Source organism: Schistocerca cancellata, chromosome 2, assembly GCF_023864275.1.
Source record: "Schistocerca cancellata isolate TAMUIC-IGC-003103 chromosome 2, iqSchCanc2.1, whole genome shotgun sequence".
NCBI lineage: Eukaryota > Metazoa > Arthropoda > Insecta > Orthoptera > Acrididae > Schistocerca > Schistocerca cancellata.
The window spans coordinates 492,315,783-492,336,560 of NC_064627.1; positions in this window are offsets into that span (position 1 = coordinate 492,315,783).

The following is a 20,778-nucleotide window of genomic DNA, read 5'->3' on the forward strand; positions in this document are numbered from 1 at the left end:
TAGTACACACGATCACTGTAGTGAAGTTTTCAACACTGGCACGAAATAAGCACTACACATTTAGCTAAAAATGGCGCAGTTCGTGTTTAGTACAGTCCTTTAGTGTTGCATCAGATAAATTACACTTCCGTATTTCATTCAAGGTAGTCCATAACACGCATCACTTAGTGCAACGACAGTTCACTGTGCTGGTAATTACATTACACACTCTGGATAATTACAACACAGCTCTGGTCATATGTTAATTAATTTAGGTTGCGGAATTCACTTTTAGCTAACTAAACATCCAATTACTTAAGTTTTTCGGTGAACAGAGCACGTATTTTCATACACCAAGAAATTGAGAGTAACAAAGCAAAAGCTGAAATGCTTAACTCCATTTTAAAATGTTCCTTTACAAAGAAAAACCCAGGATGATGCCCCCAATTTAATCCTTGAACCACTGAAAAGATGAGTGTACGAGGGCTGACTGAAAAGTAATGCCTCCACCTTCGTAGCTCTTAAAGAGTTGGCAGCATTGAAATGCGGCTGGTACTGGCTTGTACCGTAGACTCTTCTCTACAGCTCCAGTTGGTGGGAAGCCTTAGCATTGAACGGTTGAGTTGTTACAGTGTAAAGTATAGAACCCTGAGCCGATGGTCGGTCAATACGATTGAAGCAACGTGCCGTCATTGAATTCTTGGCAGCAGAAGATGTCACCCCAAAGGAGATTCATCAGAGAATGAAAGCAGTTTATGGTAATTGTGTTGATGTTAGTATTGTGAATTATTGGGCGAGTACGTTTAAGAATGTTGAGGCAGAAACATCTTACCTGCGTGACAAACAAAGAATTGGATGTCCTGTGACAGCAACCACTGAGTTTCACAAGCAAAATGTTGACAGATTGATTCAGGACGATCGTTGTATCAGAGAGGAAATGCAAGCACAATCGGCATTTAACAAGAACGTGTGGGTCACATTACTGCTTTGGCTGGCTCTGAGCACTATGGGACTTAACTTCTAAGGTCATCAGTCCCCTAGAACTTAGAACTACTTAAACCTAACTAACCTAAGGACATTCACACATATCCATGCCCGAGGCAGGATTCGAACCTGCAATCGTAGCGGTCGCGCGGTTCCAGACTGTAGCGCCTAGAACCGCTCGGCCACCTCGGCCGGCCATTACTGCTTTGCCTGGCTATCGGAAGATCTGTGCACCATAGCACAACTTCAGATACTGAATTGCACAACTGTACTGCATCTTCCATACAGTCCAGATTTAGCATCTTCTGACTTCCATCTGTTCCCGATAATGAAAGACGATCTGTGAGAACATCACTATCCTTCTGATGAAGACGTTGAGAGAATTGTGAAACTGTGGTTGCGGAAACAGAGTGTCGACTTCTTCCGTGATGGGTTCAGAAAACTTGTTCATCGTTGGCAGAAATGTATCAGATTGGAACGTATACCGCAGAGACAGGCTGGACAGTGAAGGGGGAGGCTTGTTTATAGCGATAAAAAGTGCAATAGTATCGAAGGAAATTGACGGAGATCTGAAATGTGAAATAATTTTGGTGAAGGTCACGGTTAAAGCAGGCTCCAACATGGTAATTGGATGTCTCTATAGGCCCCCTGGCTCAGCAGCTGTTGTGGCAGAGCACCTGAAGCGAAATTTGGAAAATATTTCTAGTAGATTTCTCGACCATGTTATAGTTTTGGGTGGAGATTTTAATTTGCCAGATATAGACTGGGGGCCTCAAACGTTTATAACGGGTGGCCGGGACAAGGTATCCTGTGAAAATTTTTAAGTGCATTGTCTGAAAACTACCTTGAGCAGTTAAACAGAGAACCTACTCGTGATGATAACATATTAGACCTTCTGGTGACAAACAGACCAGAACTATTTGAAACAGTTAACGCAGAACAGGGAATCAGCGATCATAAAGCGGTTACTGCATAGATGATTTCAGCTGTAAATAGAAATATTAAAAAAGATAGGCAGATTTTTCTGTTTAGCAACAGTGACAAAAAGCAGATTTCAGAGTACTTGACGGCTCACCACTAAAGTTTTGTCTCAAGTACAGATAGTGTTGAGGATCAGTGGACGAAGTTCAAAACCATCGTACAATAGGCCTATGCATTAGATGAGTATGTGCCAAGCAAGATCGTAAGAGATGGAAAAGAGTCACCGTGGTACAACAACCGAGTTAGAAAAATGCTGTGGAAGCATAGGGAACTTCACAGCAAACATAAACATAGCCAAAGCCTTGCAGACAAACAAAAATTACACGAAGCGAAAGGTAGTGTGAGGAGGGCTATGCGAGAGGCGTTCAATGAATTCGAAAGTAAAGTTCTATGTACTGACTTACCAGAAAATCCTAAGAAATTTTGGTCATACGTCAAAGCGGTAGGTGGATCAAAACAAAATGTCCAGACACTCTGTGACCAAAACGGTACTGAAACAGAGGATGACAGACTAAAGGCAGAAATACTAAATATATTTTTCCAAAGTTGTTTCATAGAGGAAGACTGCACTGTAGTTCCTTCTCTAGATTGTCGCACAGATGACAAAATGGTAGATATCGAAATAGATGATAGAGGGATAGAAAAACAATTAAAATCGCTCAAAAGAGGAAAGGCCGCTGGACCTGATGGGATACCAGTTCGATTTCACACAGAGTACGCTAAGGAACTTACCCCCCTTCTTGCAGCGGTGTACCGTAGGTCTCTAGAAGAGCGTAGCGTTCCAAAGGATTGGAAAAGGGCACAGGTCATCCCGTTTTCGAGAAGGGACGTCGAACAGATGTGCAGAACTGGTTGGTTGGTTGTTTCGGGGAAGGAGACCAGACAGCGAGGTCATCGGTCTCATCGGATTAGGAAAGTACGGGGAAGGAAGTCGGCCGTGCCCTTTGAAAGGAACCATCCCGGCATTTGCCTGGAGCGATTTAGGGAAATCACGGAAAACCTAAATCAGGATGGCCGGACGCGGGATTGAATGTGCAGAACTATATACCTATATCTCTAACGTTGATCAGTTGTAGAATTTTGGAACACGTATTAAGATCGAGTACAATGACTTTTCTGGAGACTAGAAATCTACTCTGTAGGAATCAGCATGGGTTTCGAAAAAGACGATCATGTGAAACCCAGCTCGCGCTATTCGTCCACGAGACTCAGAGGGCCATAGACACGGATTCCCAGGCAGTTGCCGTATTTCTTGACTTCGCAAGGTGTTTGATACAGTTACCCACGGTCGTTTGATGAACAAAGTAAGAGCATATGGGCTATCAGTCCAATTGTGTGATTGGACTGAAGAGTTCCTAGATTACAGAACGCAGCATGTCATTCTCAATGGAGAGAAGTCTTCCGAAGTAAGAGTGATTTCAGGTGTGCCGCAGGTGAGTGTCGTAGGACTGTTGCTATTCACAATATACATAAATGACCTTGTGGATAACGTCGGAAATTCACTGAGGCTTTTTGCGGATGATGCTGAGGTATATCGAGAGATTGTAACAATGGAAAATTGTAGTGAAATACAGGAGGATCTGCAACGAATTGACGCATGGTGCAGGGAATGGCAATTGAATCTCAATGTACACAAGTGCAATGTGCTGCGAATACATAGAAAGAAAGATCCCTTATCATTTAGCTACAATACAGCAGGTAAGCAACTGGAAGCAGTTAATTCCATAAATTATCTGGGAGTAGGCATTAGGGGTAATCTAAAATGGAATGACCACATAAAATTAATCATCGGTAAAGCAGATGCCAGACTGAGATTCATTGGAAGAATCCTAAGGAAATGCAATCCGAAAACAAAGTAAGTAGGTTACAGTACACTTGTTCGCCCACTGCTTGAATAGTGCTCACTGGTGTGGGATCCGTACCAGATAGGGTTCATAGATGAGATAGAGAAGATCCAAAGGAGAGCAGCGTGCTTCGTTACAGGATCATTTAGTAATCGCGGAAGCGTTACGGAGATGATAGATAAACTCCAGTGGAAGACTCTGCAGGAGAGACGCTCATTAGCTCGGTACGGGCTTTTGTTGAAGTTTCGAGAATATACCTTCACCGAAGAGTCAAGCAGTATATTGCTCCCTCCTACGTATATCTCGCGAAGAGACCATGTGGATAAAATCAGAAACATTAGAGCCCACACAGAGGCATACCGACAATCTTTCTTTCCACGAACAATACGAGACTGGAATAGAAGGGAGAACCGACAGAGGTACTCAAAGTACCCTCCGCCACACACCGTCAGGTGGTTTGCGGAGTATGGATGTAGATGTAGAATGTATCCAGTTGACTGGTGATTATGTGCTCCCTGCCGCCGTTGGATAAGCAGCTGCAGCAGCAAGTCGTATACTCCTAGCTCATTCATTTGTTACATAGTTTAATTCTTAATTTCTTTGCGTGTTTTTGGTACTTGCATTGTTTAAATCATAAATTTCGGGCGTATTATAGTATTTGAGAGTTGTAGCATCGCGTTTTAGTACCTGAATGGTGTAAATTCTCGTAGTCGTCTGTCTTCTGTTTTTGTTTTGAACGGCCAGTGTCGATTGGTCACAGTCAGTGTGCTCCCTGTCGCCGTTGGATAAGCAGCTGCAGCAGCAATTCGTATACTCCTAGCTCACTCATTTGTTACATAGTTTAATTCTTAATTTCTTTGCGTGTTTTTGGTACTTGCATTGTTTAATTCATAAATTTCGGGCGTATTATAGTATTTGAGAGTTGCAGCATCGCGTTTTAGTACCTGAATAGTGTAAATTCGCGTAGTCGTCTGTCTTCTGTTTTTGTTTTGAACGGCCAGTGTCGGTTGGTCAGTCAGTGTGCTCCCTGCCACCGTTGGATAAGCAGCTGCAGTAGCAAGTCGTATACTCCTAGCTCACTCATTTGTCACATAGTTTAAGTCTTAATTTCTTTGCGTGTTTTTGGTACTTGCATTGTTTAATTCATAAATTTCTGGCGTATTATAGTATTTGAGAGTTGTAGCATCGCGTTTTAGTACCTGAATAGTGTAAAATCGCGTAGTCTCCTTCCGCCGCCGAGCAGTGTGTCAGCAGTGCGCAAGTGGCAGCATTACTGCATTTACTAGGCAATCTTGTATTTTAATAACCGTTTAAATTTTGTGTCGATTTGTTTGCGCTCTCTGTAGATTAGTTCAGACGTTCTTTGCACAACAGTTTTTAGCATGGATAGGGACTGCAACTGCTGTGTTCGGATGCAGGCTGAGTTGGCATCCCTTCGCTCCCAGCTTCAGGCAGTGTTGGCTTCGGTCACACAGCTTGAGGCTGTTGCCAATGGTCATCACTGTGGGGGTCCGGATGGGGGTTTGTCGGGGACAGCCAGCTCATCCCACGCATCCCCCGATCGGACTACGACTGTGGTTGCCCGGGATACTGCCCGCATTGAGGCTGATCCCTCACCTGTGGTAGAGTGGGAGGTCGTCTCAAGGTGTGGCAGGGGGCGAAAGACATTCCGGAGGGCTGAGCGGAAGGCCTCTCCAGTTTGTCTGACGAACCGGTTTCAGGCTCTGTCTCAGGCTGATACTGATCTTCGGCCTGACATTGCTGCTTGTCCTGTTCCAGAGGTTGCCCCTCAGTCTGCAAGATCCGGGCGGTCGCAGAGGGTGGGCTTACTGGTAGTTGGGAGCTCCAACGTCAGGCGCGTAATGGGGCCCCTTAGGGATATGGCAGCAAGGGAGGGGAAGAAAACCAAAGTGCACTCCGTGTGCATACGGGGGGGAGTCATTCCAGATGTGGAAAGGGTCCTTCCGGATGCCATGAAGGGTACAGGGTGCACCCATCTGCAGGTGGTCGCTCATGTCGGCACCAATGATGTGTGTCGCTATGGATCGGAGGAAATCCTCTCTGGCTTCCAGCGGCTATCTGATTTGGTGAAGACTGCCAGTCTCGCTAGCGGGATGAAAGCAGGGCTCACCATCTGCAGCATCGTCGACAGGACTGACTGCGGACCTTTGGTACAGAGCCGAGTGGAGGGTCTGAATCAGAGGCTGAGACGGTTCTGCGACCGTGTGGGCTGCAGATTCCTCGACTTGCGCCATAGGGTGGTGGGGTTTCGGGTTCCGCTGGATAGGTCAGGAGTCCATTACACGCAACAAGCGGCTACACGGGTAGCAGGGGTTGTGTGGCGTGGGCTGGGCGGTTTTTTAGGTTAGATGGCCTCGGGCAAGTACAGAAAGGGCAACAGCCTCAACGGGTGCGGGGCAAAGTCAGGACATGCGGGGACCAAGCAGCAATCGGTATTGTAATTGTAAACTGTCGAAGCTGCGTTGGTAAAGTACCGGAACTTCAAGCGCTGATAGAAAGCACCGAAGCTGAAATCGTTATAGGTACAGAAAGCTGGCTGAAGCCAGAGATAAATTCTGCCGAAATTTTTACAAACGTACAGACGGTGTTTAGAAAGGATAGATTGCATGCAACCGGTGGTGGAGTGTTCGTTGCTGTTAGTAGTAGTTTATCCTGTAGTGAAGTAGAAGTGGATAGTTCCTGTGAATTATTATGGGTGGAGGTTACACACAACAAACGAGCTAGGTTAATAATTGGCTCCTTTTACCGACCCCCCGACTCAGCAGCATTAGTGGCAGAACAGCTGAGAGAAAATTTGGAATACATTTCACATAAATTTTCTCAGCATGTTATAGTCTTAGATGGAGATTTCAATTTACCAGGCATAGAATGGGACACTCAGATGTTTAGGACGGGTGGTAGGACAGAGCATCGAGTGACATTATACTGAGTGCACTATCCGAAAATTACCTCGAGCAATTAAACAGAGAACCGACTCGTGGAGATAACATCTTGGACCTACTGATAACAAACAGACCCGAACTTTTCGACTCTGTATGCGCAGAACAGGGAATCAGTGATCATAAGGCCGTTGCAGCATCCCTGAATATGGAAGTTAATAGGAATATAAAAAAAGGGAGGAAGGTTTATCTGTTTAGCAAGAGTAATAGAAGGCAGATTTCAGGCTACCTAACAGATCAAAACGAAAATTTCTGTTCCGACACTGACAATGTTGAGTGTTTATGGAAAAAGTTCAAGGCAATCGTAAAATGCGTTTTAGACAGGTACGTGCCGAGTAAAACTGTGAGGGACGGGAAAAACCCACCGTGGTACAACAACAAAGTTAGGAAATTACTGCGAAAGCAAAGAGAGCTTCACTCCAAATTTAAACGCAGCCAAAACCTCTCAGACAAACAGAAGCTAAACGATGTCAAAGTTAGCGTAAGGAGGGCTATGCGTGAAGCGTTTAGTGAATTCGAAAGTAAAATACTAGGTACCGACTTGACAGAAAATCCTAGGAAGTTCTGGTCTTACGTTAAATCAGTAAGTGGCTCGAAACAGCATGTCCAGACACTCCGGGATGATGATGGCATTGAAACAGAGGATGACAAGCGTAAAGCTGAAATACTAAACACCTTTTTCCAAAGCTGTTTCACAGAGGAAGACCGCACTGCAGTTCCTTCTCTAAATCCTCGCACAAACGAAAAAATGGCTGACATCGAAATAAGTGTCCAAGGAATAGAAAAGCAACTGGAATCACTCAACAGAGGAAAGTCCACTGGACCTGACGGGATACCAATTCGATTCTACACAGAGTACGCGAAAGAACTTGCCCCCCTTCTAACAGCCGTGTACCGCAAGTCTCTAGAGGAACGGAAGGTTCCAAATGATTGGAAAAGAGCACAAGTAGTCCCAGTCTTCAAGAAGGGTCGTCGAGCAGATGCGCAAAACTATAGACCTATATCTCTGACGTCGATCTGTTGTAGAATTTTAGAACATGTTTTTTGCTCGAGTATCATGTCGTTTTTGGAAACTCAGAATCTACTATGTAGGAATCAACATGGATTCCGGAAACAGCCATCGTGTGAGACCCAACTTGCTCTATTTGTTCATGAGACCCAGAAAATGTTAGATACAGGCTCCCAGGTAGATGCTATTTTTCTTGACTTCCGGAAGGCGTTCGATACAGTTCCGCACTGTCGCCTGATAAACAAAGTAAGAGCCTACGGAATATCAGACCAGCTGTGTGGCTGGATTGAAGAGTTTTTAGCAAACAGAACACAGCATGTTGTTATCAACGGAGAGACGTCTACAGACGTTAAAGTAACCTCTGGCGTGCCACAGGGGAGTGTTACGGGACCATTGCTTTTCACAATATATATAAATGGCCTAGTAGATAGTGTCGGAAGTTCCATGCGGCTTTTCGCGGATGATGCTGTAGTATACAGAGAAGTTGCAGCATTAGAAAATTGTAGCGAAATGCAGGAAGATCTGCAGCGGATAGGCACTTGGTGCAGGGAGTGGCAACTGACCCTTAACATAGACAAATGTAATGTATTGAGAATACATAGAAAGAAGGATCCTTTATTGTATGATTATATGATAGCGGAACAAACACTGGTAGCAGTTACTTCTGTAAAATATCTGGGAGTATGCGTGCGGAACGATTTGAAGTGGAATGATCACATAAAATTAATTGTTGGTAAGGCGGGTACCAGGTTGAGATTCATTGGGAGAGTCCTTAGAAAATGTAGTCCATCAACAAAGGAGGTGGCTTACAAAACACTCGTTCGACCTATACTTGAGTATTGCTCATCAGTGTGGGATCCGTACCAGATCGGGTTGACGGAGGAGATAGAGAAGATCCAAAGAAGAGCGGCGCGTTTCGTCACAGGGTTATTTGGTAACTGTGATAGCGTTACGGAGATGTTTAGCAAACTCAAGTGGCAGACTCTGCAAGAGAGGCACTCTGCATCGCGGTGTAGCTTGCTCGCCAGGTTTCGAGACGGTGCGTTTCTGGATGAGGTATCGAATATCTTGCTTCCCCCTACTTATACCTCCCAAGGAGATCACGAATGTAAAATTAGAGAGATTAGAGCGCGCACAGAGGCTTTCAGACAGTCGTTCTTCCCTCGAACCATACGCGACTGGAACAGGAAAGGGAGGTAATGACAGTGGCACGTAAAGTGCCCTCCGCCACACACCGTTGGGTGGCTTGCGGAGTATAAATGTAGATGTAGATGTGGAAAAGTGAATATTGGTAATTAAACATCACATTCTAAGGATTATTTCTGCGTTTGATTTATTAAAATATTCCCATCCAAACCCAATTAATGAAGGTGGAGGTATTACTTTTTATTCAACCCTCGTAATGAGTAATTAATGTCAGTAGTGCTGAGAAACATCTGAAATCGTTAATGTTGAACAAAGCTCCAGGCCCTTATAGAATCCCTCGGATTCTATACCAAATTTGTGGCCGATTTAGCCCATCTTCTAACTATAATCTATCGTAGATCCCTCTGACAAAAAGCTGTGGCCTGTTCTTGGAAAAAGGCACAGCTGAAACCCATCTACAAGAAGGGTAGTAGAAGTGATCCACAAAATTACCATCCAACATCCTTGACATTGATTTGTTGTAGAATCTTAGAACATATTCTGAGCTTAAACGTAATGCGGTATATTGAATAGAACGACCTCCTCAATGCCAACCAGCATGGATTTTGAAAACATCGCTCATGTTAAACCCAACTCGCATTTATCTCGCGACGTACTGATGGCTTTGGATCAAGGCAACCTGGTCGATAAAGTGTTTCCTCATTTCTGAAAAGCATTTGAGTCAGTACAACACATACACATATTGTCAAAAGTACCATCATATGCAGTATCAAGTGAAATTTGTTGCTAGAATGAGGACTCTTTGGTAGGAAGGACATAACATGTTATCTTGGATGGAGAGTCATCATCAGATGCAGAAGTAACTCTGGGTGTTCCCCAGGGAAGTGTGTTGGGGCCCTTGCTGTTCATGTTGTATATTAATGACCTTGCAGACAATATTAATAGTAATTTCTGCAGATGGTGCAGTTATCTGTAATGAAGTACTGGAGACAAGTTGCATAAACATTCAGTTAGATCATGATAAGATTTCAAAGTGATGCAGAGATTGGCAACTTGCTCTGAATGTACAGAAATGTAAAATTTTGCACTTCACAAAACGAAAAAATGTAGTATCCTATGATTATAATATCAAGAGTCACTGTTGGAATTGGCCAACTCATACAAATATCTACGTGTGACACTTTCTAGGGATATGAAATGGAATGACCATATAGGTTCAGTCATGGGTAAGGCACGTGGTAGACTTTGGTTTATCGGTAGAATCATGGGGAAGTGCCATCAGTCTATGAAAGTAATTGATTACAAATTACTCATGCGGTCCATCCTAAATATTGCTCAAGTGTGTGGAACCCGTACCAGATAGGACTAACGTGGGTTATTGAACATATACAGAGAATGGCAGTATGAATGGTCTCAGGTTTGTTTAACCCATGGGAAAGTGTCACAGAAATACTGAAGGAACTGAACTGTTAGACGCTTGAAAACAGACGTAAACTATCCCAAGAAAAATAAGAACGTAGGCTTCTGCGGCCGGTGTCATAGTGATTAAAATTCTTCTGGGTATTATGCCGTGTCATTGCTAAAAACTAACAACAATAATAAACTAAAACCGACGTTTCGGCCGAATTGCAACGGCCTGAGGAACTGCAGTCTTTCCTGGGTAAAATTGCTTACTATCAAAAGTTCATTCCCTCCGCCGCCCACATTGCGGCACCCCTCCATCACCTATGCCGGTCTTATCATTGGTCCCTGGTTTGTGAATCGGCTTTCCAAATCTTAAAGTGGAGGTTGCACTCTGCAGCATGTCTCATGCCATATAACACTTCTCTTCCTCTCCTCTTGGCTATGGATGCCTCAGACTATGGTGTTGGGCCTGTCCTTTTGCACCATCTACCGGACGGATCAGAACGCCTGGTGGCATGTATATCTAAATCCCTTACAGAGGCCCAATGCAAATATTCCCAAACTGAAAAAGAGGCCCAAGTCATCGTGTTTGCCTGTACCAAATTCCACCCTTACCTTCACGGTATGTCTTTTCCCTTAAACACTGATCATAAGCCCCTCATGGCCTTATTTTCTCCATCAGCCCAGTTACCCACGAAGACTTCCCACCACCTGCAGCGACGGCTCTATTCCTTTCATGTCTTAGGTACACCATCCATTTCCGGCCCACCTCCCAGCATGCCAACGCCGATGCCTTGTCTCGGCTCCCCTCCAGCCAGGATTTAACATTCAATTCATCGGACCTCCTAATTTTTCAGGTCGATGATGACATACAGGATGGGTTAGCTGCACTTCCAGTCACAGCTGAGAGAGTGGCCGCAGTGACAACCGCAGATCCGCTCCTCCAACTGGTGCGCCGCTGTGTTCTCCATGGCTGGCCAATGGTTCCTCCACCTCGCACTCGGGCTGACCTCCGATTCTTCTTCTACATCTGCCATCAACTGGTGGCCATCAACAGGGTGCTCCTCTGTGTGGAAAATGATGCCAATCCAAGCATTATTGTACCAACTTCCCTGTGGTCCCGGATTCTCCATGTCTTACATCAGGGTCACTGGTGTATTGCCTGGACGAAAACCCTCACATGTCTCCATGTCTTCTGGGTAGGCATGACAGCTAACATGGAGCGCATGGTCTGCAGTTGTCAGCAGTGTACCCAGGCCCTTCCCACACTGTGCCAGTCCTTCCAACCCTGGCCGGCCGCTTCCCTCCCATGGAAATGCATCCACGGGGATTTTGCAGGACCGTTCCTTGGCGCTTACTGGTTACTCGTCACGGATGCCACCTCCCACTTTTCTTTCATTACCCAATGCTCCTTTATCACCACAGAGAATACCATCACGGTTCTGTCAAAAATATTTTCCACTGAAGATCTTCCCATCACCTTGGTATCAGACAATGGCCCACAATTTTGCAGGTCACCAAATTCTGCGACGATAATGGTATCCACCGCGTCTTTACTCCTCCTTTCCACCCCCAATCCAATGGAGAGGCAGAACGCCTTGTTCACACTTTTAAAACACAGATGAAGAAGTACATGGAGGACCATTCTCCAGAAGAAGCTCTTACATTATTTCTTAGTATCTACAGGGTCACGCCGGTGGGTGACAAGAGTCCAGCCGAACTGCTCCATAATCGTCAGCCATGGAACCTACTCCACCTCCTCCTGCCACAGATTGGACCTCGCGCCCTGCCAGGCACTTGCCGATATTCATCTGACTCCAAGGTGTGGGCTCGCAGTTTTGGGTCCCAGCCCAGCTGGCTTCCAGGGGTCATTATGCGGCCCCATTGTCGACAACTGTTCGACATACACCTGGACAACAGGGTGGTTTCATGTCATCGCAACCAACTGCATTCTCGTTTTCTCGGGCAGCCACAGCCCCAAATGCTGGCTCCTCTCTCTCTCCCATTACTGGTCCCTTCCTTGGGGCCTATGTTGATGCCCTCTCCTCAGTTGGTGGATGATCTTCCCAGAGATAGCCAGCAGATGCCGGCTGCTAGCCCCACGCCTCCGCATACTCCGGACCTGAACCCACTTCTTGGCCCCTCTTTGGCACCACCTCAGTTGGACGACACGGACGTCCCCATGCCGCTTGCCCAGCCTGTCGCCACCTTGCAACCACCACTGCTGCAGCATTCCACTGCCTCCTTCAGTAGGACTTAGCTCCAGATCAGCTTACTGCACCGGGCTACATTGGTACTCTCTCCTCCGCAGTTGCCTGTGCCACACCAGCTTTTCCAATGGGGGAAGGGTGTTATGCCAGATCCTAGGTAGCACTTGAGGGCCAGCAACCCATATTACACCACAGAGGACGAGGTGGTCTATGTCTAGGGCGTACCAAAAGCACCATGGTATACACCGGCTATTTACACACAAGATAATGTAAACAGACATTCCGAGCACTACTTCCTGCAGGGGGAGCTCGAGCCATGGCCTGCAGGAAGTATCATTGCGCCAAACCTGATTGGCTGGAGGTAGCTATTTAGGGGCTAGAACCAGCCCAGAAGTTCAGTTCACTCCAGATGACGACCTCGTGTACTTCTACCGCTGAAAATTACATCTTTGTCTCTGAAATGGACTCTTACTAGTGTGTATGTGTGTGTGTGTGTGTGTGTGTGTGTGTGTGTGTGTGTGTGTGTGTGTGTGTGAGCGCGAGCGCGCGCGGGTATGTTACCATGAACCTTTGCGGAAAATCAGAAGTGAACTTTGGTTTTCCTCAGTTAGAAGACTTTTACTGGCATTGTTATTGTTACATTTCGTTTGTTGTTCAGTCATCAACCTTGTGTCCGCCCCAGTAGCTGAGTGGTCAGCGTGACGGATTGCCGTCCTCCGGGCCCGGGTTCGATTCCCGGCTGGGTCGGAGATTTTCTCCGCTCAGGGACTGGGTGTTGTGTTGTGTTCATCATCATTTCATCCCCATCCGGTGTGCAGGTCGCCCAATGTGGCGCCGAATGTAATAAGACCTGCGCCAAGGCGGCCGGACCTGCCCCGCGAGGGGCCTCCCGGCCAATGACGCCACACGCTCATCATCATCATCAACCTTGTGAACTTACATCAATGCAAGTTGTGTTTGCGAAAAAATTGCAAACTGTCGGTCACAACAATTCATGTCTGTTATTTCCATCATATCATTCGAATTCTAACCTTGTTATCTACACATGTGTATTATCAATAAAAATTAGCCTAATACAAAGTCAGTCTCCCTAACCATTGATAGCTACCTAACCCATTTCTCATTACTGCTCTTTATCAGTTCATTATTTTCTCAATGCACCATAACACTTTATATCCTTGTTTCCTTACTTACTTCATTACTCTATTAACTACAAAATAAACACCTGATTTGTAACTCGTATACAAAAAATGAATCTACAGAATAACATTTCCACAGTAACAAACTCTATGCAAACACACACAAAATATTGATTGTCGTTTACATTGCTTTTACTATATACCATCATACTACTTTAAACTCAGGCCTGAAGGACACCACACTTACAAACTTGGCTTCAATGTTTCAAATATTATTGTAGCCAACTGTATCTTAGTTTTATTCCATTGCACTGATACCTGAAGAGCTATTAAAGACATTTCACTGAGGACGAACTGTTCCTTAAATAATAGCACTGAACACAAAACGTTTACATGTTACCACAAGTGATGCTAAACTCCGTAATTAAGATCTCCTCTCTTTCTTTACTTCTGCTGCTATACAACCCTTTTATAGACTTTAAACTTGTGGTTACCTTGGATCTTTAATGTTACTTTTAAATACCTGTCATATTTCACATTTACATTACCTTTTTGCTGAAACAACTTTATTACTTCTGATACAAAATTCTCCTTATTGTTACTGTACTCATCTCACAAAATGCTGCTTTTTGTAACATGTTCATTTCTTTATCTGTCTCCAATACTCTGTACATATCAGTCACTGATAACCTGAGAACAGGTTTTTTTACTTTGATGACTTTTCTCCTCTCAGTAAGTCCACACTTCAGCAGAACATTACTTACATTATTCTTAACTAATTGTGTTTCATTTACTTTATCACTAATTATCAAAGCTTTGAATTCTCCGTCAACAAGATCATTAACTTTTTCAACCATTTCATTTACTATTGATACACATTCTATCTCAACATCGTCAGATGTATCAACATTTATGTCAACATCCTCTGTAGCTACCACTGCCTCTTCAATATCAAAAGTCTTACTTGCTTTTCAGTTAAAATAATCATCAGAACACATTGACATTACTTTGTTAAATCATCCTGACAAAAGTCAACAACTTCCGTTTCCTTATTACATTTGTTTTCATTTTCATTTTCAGTTGACAACCTGCCACTATCAAAAGATTCTACACTCCTGGAAATTGAAATAAGAACACCGTGAATTCATCGTCCCAGGAAGGGGAAACTTTATTGACACATTCCTGGGGTCAGATACATCACATGATCACACTGACAGAACCACAGGCACATAGACACAGGCAACAGAGCATGCACAATGTCGGCACTAGTACAGTGTATATCCACCTTTCGCAGCAATGCAGGCTGCTATTCTCCCATGGAGACGATCGTAGAGATGCTGGATGTAGTCCTGTGGAACGGCTTGCCATGCCATTTCCACCTGGCGCTTCAGTTGGACCAGCGTTCGTGCTGGACGTGCAGACCGCGTGAGACGACGCTTCATCCAGTCCCAAACATGCTCAATGGGGGACAGATCCGGAGATCTTGCTGGCCAGGGTAGTTGACTTACACCTTCTAGAGCACGTTGAGTAGCACGGGATACATGCGGACGTGCATTGTCCTGTTGGAACAGCAAGTTCCCTTGCCGGTCTAGGAATGGTAGAACGATGGGTTCGATGACGGTTTGGATGTACCGTGCACTATTCAGTGTCCCCTCGACGATCACCAGTGGTGTACGGCCAGTGTAGGAGATCGCTCCCCACACCATGATGCCGGGTGTTGGCCCTGTGTGCCTTGGTCGTATGCAGTCCTGATTGTGGCGCTCACCTGCACGGCGCCAAACACGCATACGACCATCATTGGCACCAAGGCAGAAGCGACTCTCATCGCTGAAGATGACACGTCTCCATTCGTCCCTCCATTCACGCCTGTCGCGACACCACTGGAGGCGGGCTGCACGATGTTGGGGCGTGAGTGGAAGACGGCCTAATGGTGTGCGGGACCGTAGCCCAGCTTCATGGAGACGGTTTCGAATGGTCCTCGCCGATACCCCAGGAGCAACAGTGTCCCTAATTTGCTGGGAAGTGGCGGTGCGGTCCCCTACGGCACTGCGTAGGATCCTACGGTCTTGGCGTGCATCCGTGCGTCGCTGCGGTCCGGTCCCAGGTCGACGGGCACGTGCACCTTCCGCCGACCACTGGCGACAACATCGATGTACTGTGGAGACCTCATGCCCCACGTGTTGAGCAATTCGGCGGTACGTCCACCCGGCCTCCCGCATGCCCACTATACGCCCTCGCTCAAAGTCCGTCAACTGCACATACGGTTCACGTCCATGCTGTCGCGGCATGCTACCAGTGTTAAAGACTGCGATGGAGCTGCGTATGCCACGGCAAACTAGCTGACACTGATGGCGGTGGTGCACAAATGTTGCGCAGCTAGCGCCATTCGACGGACAACACCGCGGTTCCTGGTGTGTCCGCTGTGCCGTGCGTGTGATCATTGCTTGTACAGCCCTCTCGCAGTGTCCGGAGCAAGTATGGTGGGTCTGACACACCGGTGTCAATGTGTTCTTTTTTCCATTTCCAGGAGTGTAATTTTGTATCAATATTTTCTGTTACATTTCCATTTCTCTCACAGCCACACCTTGAAATTATGTTTGCTTTTTGTGCATTGCCCCTTTCCACAAACTTGTCATTTACTATTTTATATCTACTGTGGGGTAGTTACCCATTTTGTTTTTTAAACAATACTATGAACAATGATTTATTTTCCTGTTACACAGGTATTGGATTGGTCCCCAGTTGAATTTAAATTACACTGTCCTGTCACCAATACAATTCAATGATTTTTCAAGTGACAGTGGATCATACATACAATCAAGTCACCAAATTTAACTCTTATCAAAAAACAGACATTGGAGTAATGGTAAGTGTCCAAAAATGCATGCAAATAACTGTAAACCAAGGTGTCAACCAAGGATGTGTGTTATTTAAGTTTTACACAGCCATTAATAATTGGAAAAAATGTTTGGCTTTGAAATCTAATAAAGAACTACCCAGGGTGAACTTACTCCTTGCAGATAGCCAAATAATTGTAACATAGTCAAATTTGAATCCACTGAGAAACATTTGATAAGAAGAAAAACGTTCATACAAGGCAACTGTGTGGAAGAAATGAATGTTTTAAATACCTGGCTACAAAGCTGAATTATTCTCTAGTTTATGTGACACACTTAAAAGAACCCTAGATGGTAAAGACAGTGTCAGGTCAATGATAAGACTTTATAATTAATGGCAGTCTCTACAATTATTTATAGGGCACAGTGTTTCACCATGACAGAAAAATGAAGATGAAGAAGCCACATATTTTATGATACATAATAGCTGACTGCATCCAAAATAAAGGTCTAAGACTCAGATTAGGTATAAAGAGTATACTGGAAGAAATTGAAGATAAAACAATCACTTCATGTTGAAAGAATGGTTGAACACTGATATCCAAAAAACAATGTGTACTTGTAAAGCCAAAGAGATACATAGTGGAGTAAATTCACAGAATACATGAAAATATCAATCCTGATCCAATCTCATAATTGATATTGTCCATGATTATGATTATGGTAACTTACATGTCAACTACACCCATTTAAAAGCAAAAAAGTGCTTCAGAAAATCACATGAGCTTTTCATATTTGACAATATAGTAAGAAAAGTGTAGACAAATTTTGGAATCATGATCACTGTCAAAATACAGAAGTAGACACAGTTTATCACAAAGGAGTTAAACATCATGATATGCTGAAGAAAATGGATGGATTAGTTGTTGAGTTTCAAACAAGGTGTGGAAGTATGAAACTGGAATTTGGTTGCAATAATTACACATCTTCTTGGAAACTGACAAACAATATTTCATTCTAAACAATCTCCATTGCTTCCAGAATGAGATTTTCACTCTCCAACGGAGTGTGCGCGAGTTTGGAAGGTAGGAGACGAGGTACTGGCAGAAGTAAAGCTGTGAGTACCAGGCGTGAGTCATGCTTCGGTAGCTCAGATGGTAGAGCACTTGCCCGCGAAAGGCAAAGGTCTCGAGTTCGAGTCTCGGTCCGGCACACAGTTTTAATCTGCCAGGAAGTTTCAATCTCCATTGCTATTTACACATTTTTTCCATCTCTCCAGCAGGCTATAAATGCCATGCCAGAAAAATACATCTTCTTTTGAAGTCAACCAGTCAGCGAGCCATTTTCATACATTTTCATATGAATTGAAGCATTGTTCAGGGAGAGCTGTCCCAGTGGTGCAAATAGATGATAATCAGATGGAGCCAAGTCTGGAGAATAAGCTGCATGCTCTAGCATAGTATTTCCCAACTGAATGCCTTGATCAATTCCCTGACCCATTTTTTGATGTGGGATGGCGCTTTGTGTTGCCTTATTCCATATTCCAGTCATTTTTCACATAACCTCAATTTAAATTGATCATTTGCTGTTGGTAGTGGTCAGTGTCAACAGTTTCACTAGGTTTTAGCAGATCACAGCAGATGACACCCTTCTGGTCCCACCAAACACAGAGTATTCTCTTTTTCCACGGCAATGTGATCTTGCAGTGGATGCTGATGGTTTACTTGTATTCACCCATGTTTTGTAACACTTAGGATTCTAAAAATATATCCATTTCTCATCACCTGTCGCTATTCAATGGACAAATTACTTTCTTTTGTATCTGGTGAACAGCATTTCACAAGTGGTTTTTTTTTATTTGCTTGCTGTCTTTCATTCATTCATTTCACGCAGAACCCATTTTTCCTCTTTCTGCCATCCACACTACCCCAAACAACTCCTGCCTCTAGAACTTGGCTTCAGTTGCTGACAGCAATTCTTACTGCCTCAAGCATGTTCAGTAGGGTTCATTTCAGATACACTAGATACAATTTAATTTGACTGATTCTTGACTCCTGGAGGAAGCTGTAACAAAGTAGGTGCAATGTGCTAGTGAGTTACCATCTCGAAAGACTAACCTGTCACCAAAATGTTGAAAGCAGGGCAAGGAAATATCTCCAGGAATCTTATCCTGATGCTGCACAGCCATTACATTATCCTTAACAGTTATATAAGCTGCCCAAAAGCCTCACATGATACCAATGAACCACCTTCCTACTGAACCTGTGACACTGCATGACTGAGGCATGAATCGGTGTCTGACCACCTCCACACTGTTCTATCATCAATCATCAGATAATTCTGGCACTTGTCAGTGAATAAAATACAGTGATACTGATTCAGGTTCCATTCCAGATGTTCCCTTGTCGTCCAATTTCTTCATGCACCACAATGCTGAGAGGTTTGTACTGTTATTCATAATGGACACCTAGTGGCTAAATAGCTCGTGTGGAGAGTGTTGAGTACTGTCTGGGTCAACAGACCCTTCCCAGTTGCCCCCAAATATGTAGTGTACTTTTCTCTTGGGTTGTGGGTACCTAAGAGACATAATTTTTAGGTAGTGGTCATCAGTTGATGTTGTCTGTGGAGGATCACTATGCAGCAGATCTTCATTGTTTTGTGTCTCACCATAGAGGCTTAATGTTTGAATGATGTCACTGTGACGTACATCAAATTGGTAAACAACTTTCCATGTCAACAATGTTTCTTACCACAAAATAATAATGAGCACATGGCCTTAGCTTGAAATAAACCTTTGACTCATGTTGACAGACTGGACAGTATACACAAGGCACATTGTCCCCATCTTGATTGAAACTGCATTGCAAATATCAGTTTATATTTGATTCCATTACACACATGGCTGTATGCTCTATTTCCTTTGCTCAAAAGAGGATTCATAAAGTCATCATGGCAGTACTTTTTTTTTTTTCCATTTTAACATACGCACACAAGCACTCATGCGTGCACCCACCCACAAGCGCGCATCCACACACACACACACACACACACACACACACACACACACACACACCTCAAACTATTTAACTGTTATCCAAAAAGTGAGGTACAATAACATTATCATGGATGAGTACACACCAGACATTTAAGCTGCAAACATGGTTGTCAACAAAAATTTATCCAGTAGGAGGGACAAGATTCTAAAACTGCCTTTTTTGACATGAATCGTACAGCTCTTGCTAAAGCCATAATATTGTTTCAATATCAGCCAATTTATGCTACAACTGGCTACATGAGAGGTTTAGCAGAATCTAAAAATGCCCCCCCCCCCTCCCCCCCAACCCCTGCCCGCACCTAGTGGATGCCTATGGCTTCCAGACATGCTGGCTGTATTTGTGACTTAACCAGTGACGGCTTTCCTCTGACCAGAAGTAAGCATTGTTGATATCTAACTTGCCATTAGATTCGAAACTGGCTGCATAAGTCCACAAAATAAGAGTCATTCAATTTAAAATTTAATTTAGAAACTAGGTGCAGAAGGTGACTCTTGTCTTGAATCATCTCTGTGTAATACATGATGCACATAGATGTGATACAGTTGTAAACATTTTATATTCATGATCCTTATGTGAAATGTATGTTGGCAGCTGTAGTATCATTCAGTTGTGTCAATTTAGACTAGCACTGAAACACCAAACATGTTAGAAATATTCTGAACATCAATTAGTTATTTGTGTACTTTTGCATCAAACTGGCCAGTTCACTATGCATACTGCATAAATGTGAATGTCCTTTAACAAGAACATGGAAAATTGTTAATGCTACAAAGAACTTTGTGTAAAGCTGCAACACCATTACCAAACAACACACAAATGAAACTGACAGTATTTCGAATGTGTTACATGATGAACACAGCTCTCATACCAAAGTAAGTGTGGCTCACTGCAACTGTACACAAGATTTATGGCCACATAAACCCACAAGATTAAAAGAACAAATAATCCCTTATTGTTTCAAGTGCATGTGTGTAGCAGTACTGCAAGCACTATAGAGTGGGTGGCTGATGAAATGTAGGCCGTACAAGAAATAAAAATGCTGCTGACCATATCATTCTGTCTTCACAAGTATGCTATCAATTGTATTATTTTACATGCCAATGCATATACTTCAAAATGGTATCTGTACTTAATAAGAACAATGTTTTTAGGATGGACTGTGAAACTCTTTATCACAATATTAGAAGTATAAATAATTTCCAAATGGATTATGCATCCCTTGCCAGCAT